The sequence below is a fragment of the Lactuca saligna genome, chromosome 4 (assembly GCF_052625555.1).
Source record: "Lactuca saligna cultivar CGN05327 chromosome 4, ASM5262555v1, whole genome shotgun sequence".
NCBI lineage: Eukaryota > Viridiplantae > Streptophyta > Magnoliopsida > Asterales > Asteraceae > Lactuca > Lactuca saligna.
In genome coordinates this window covers 284,764,283-284,767,420 of record NC_136420.1, presented here as the reverse complement: position 1 = coordinate 284,767,420, position 3,138 = coordinate 284,764,283, and positions in this window count along the sequence as shown.

The following is a 3,138-nucleotide window of genomic DNA, read 5'->3' as shown; positions in this document are numbered from 1 at the left end:
ATCTTGTTATCTTATCTTCAAGATTTTTTATTTGTTCTTGTTTATTAATATTTAAACTTACAAAACTCATCATTAAACCTTCTAAAAACAAGATGATAATGTTCTTCAAAGTTACGTATAAAGTTTTTAGAATTTAATATAGTGGGGTGATGATATTAAATTTGTAATACGGAGAGTTGAAAACTTTTATGAAAGATGAATTGTGAATTTAACTTCTTCGTACATATTCATAATGTAACGTCTCCACTTCTGGTATGTTATTTAAATGTTTATTTTTCTAAGTATTCAAGAGGGACTCGACGAGTCTGTTGCCCGGCTCGTCGAGTAGAGATGGGATTTTGAGCACGTGAAAGTGGGCGACTCGACGAGTCCATATCCTGGACTCGGCGAGTCTGCCAGTCTGGAAGAAACCCTAGATCCACGGGTTTTGCACCCTATATAACCCCGCTTATGCGCCCAATCTGGCCTCCCTCACCCTCAGCACGTCTCATAGCAACACCTTAACCTATCTTGAGTGTTTTTGGGCATTTTTGTGTAAAGAGTGAAGATTGGAAGAGAAGAGGAAGGCTAGATCCAAAGGAGAAGAAGAGAATCAAGTTCTTGCATCCATTTCAGAGGCATTTGAGGTATTAATCGGACTCTTTCTGTTCCTTGGTTGTTTCTCCTTCGGAATCTCATTTTGGTTACCTTTTTGCCCATTTATGAGCTTAATGTAGTAAGGGAGCTTGTGTAGTGGTATAGCTTTCAGATCTAATCATATTTCTGTCCCAAAACCCAGATCTAATACCTTTATTGAACCTTGTTGCATATAAGCTCTAGATCTAACCTTATCCATGCATTTTAAGCCTATAAACCTCTTTGGGAGTATTTGTGCACGTAAAAATTGAACCTTTACGTGAAACCAAGCCTTAGGAGCCCAGATCTATCAGTTGGGTGCGTTGGTTTTGAGCAGAATCATCGGAATAGTTATTGCATGCATGCGACTCGGCGAGTCATTCTTCGGACTCGGCAAGTCGAGTCGCGAGACCAATACAATCTTCATACCTCTAGATCAGACTCGACGAGTTGATCATACAACTCGGCGAGTCACAGCCAGAGTGTTCATACATTGAAGGAGGACTCGATGAGTTGTTCATACAACTCGGCGAGTCGAATGTAGATTGACTGAGTGATAGCATTGAAGAGGAACTCGTCGAGTCTATGCCAAACTCGACGAGTAGTAGCGAACAGAAGCAAGGAAGTAAGGGTGAGGACTCGACGAGTTGGTGACCCAACTCGACGAGTCAGGTCAACTGTATGTTGACTTTGACCAATAGGATTGACTTTGATTAAGGGTTAAATAGTCACTTTACCCTCAGTATAGTTATCAGTATTTAATTTAGTGTGTTATGGAAATTGTAGCCGGGGAGATACTAGAGTAGCAACAGACAGTTTCCAGAGCAGTTCATTTACTAGCCAGTTTACGAGGTGAGTCTCCTTTCAGTAGGAACAGGTCTAAGGCCACAATGCCAGCCCGTTTAACTAGTAGTAGTTTCCGAACTTCCGAAGAAGGGTGTTTTTAGGATGCTTGATGCCTTCGTGGCTCAGACAGGGTTTATGTGTTATGTGTTCCGGGCTACAGCCCGATGCAGTATGCAGTTTATGTGTTCATGCTAGTTGATATGTTTATGCCATGCTATGTTATGATCAGTTTCCGGACTTTGGTCCGGTGCAGTTAGTTCCGGACTTCGGTCTGATGTAGTTTCCAGACTTCTGTCCGATGCAGAGAGCAAGGCCCTGGTTAGTTCCGGACTTCAGTCCGATGCAGTTTCCGGACTTCGGTCCGATGCAGTGGGCAAGGCCCAGTATGTGTTTATATGTTATTGTTTGGTATGTGGTAGTTTGGGGGAGCTCACTAAGCTTTGTGCTTACAGTTTCCGTTTTGGTTTCAGGTACTTCCGCAAGTAAAGGGAAGAGCTCGGGATGATAGCATCGCACACACCACAACTTCAACTTTATTCCTGGGAGTTTTGTTCAGATACTTAGATGTGATTTGATACAGTTTTTGATACGACACTTTTATTATGGTTTTTGAGATATACGACGTATGGTTTTATTATATGGCATTCAGTGTTATGACTTTTATTATTATTTAAAAACAAAATTTTTGGGTCATATTTTTGGGATGTTTCATGTTGGTATCAGAGCCTTGGTTTGAGGGATTCGGGCACACTTTCGGGTGTGTCTGAACTCAAACTAAGGAAATGGTAAAATGTTTTTCGAAAGAAAAGAGTTTTCGAAAAGTAAAAAGGATTTTAGAAGTAAAAGAACTTTGAAAAGAGAAAACGGTGTGGTGCATGTGATCAACCGAGCTCAAGTAAGTACTCCCAAATTACCCATACCACAGTATGTATCAGTTAATGTTTAGTTTCAGTTTCAGTTTCAGTAGAATAGCATGCTAGTATAGGACTAAGGATCTAGGAGGATGCCTTATATATGTAGCACCTGGTTCCTGGTATGTAAATCTTATTTGAGTATTTTCCATTTTTAGCCTTGGACTCGGCGAGTCATAGGTCCGACTCGCCGAGTAGGGACGAGACCCGGGACATGTTTAAGTTGGCGACTCGGCGAGTCCATATCTTGGACTCGGCGAGTCACCGCTGTTGGATGAAACCCTAAGTTTCAGGGGTTTGCACCCTATTTAAACCTCATATCCGCCCCTTTCCAGCCCCCATTCACCCCCACAGCTCCCAACCCCCGTTCTAAGCTTATTCCTTGAGAATTTGAGGCTATTGTGTGTGTTGTTGAAGGCTTTGAGGCAAGAAGGAGAAGTAGATCAAGAGGAAGGAGAGCCATCCAAGCATCATTGTGTTCTTTCAGCAGTTTCATTGAGGTATACCCTATTTTCCCCCTGTTTCTATGCTTAAGGCTTCATTTAAGACATTCTTGAGCCATTCCCCAAGCTAGTATGTTCATAATGTTTCGTAATAAGTTGTTTGGCCTTTAGATCTAAGCAAGATTGAGCTCCAGGAGCTTAGATCTGTTAGCTTTATGGACCCATGTGGCTTGTTCACCCTAGATCTACCCTTTTGAGGCATTTTGAACCCTAAAATCCATATTGGTGAATATCTACACGTAAAGTTGGAAACTTTACGTGTG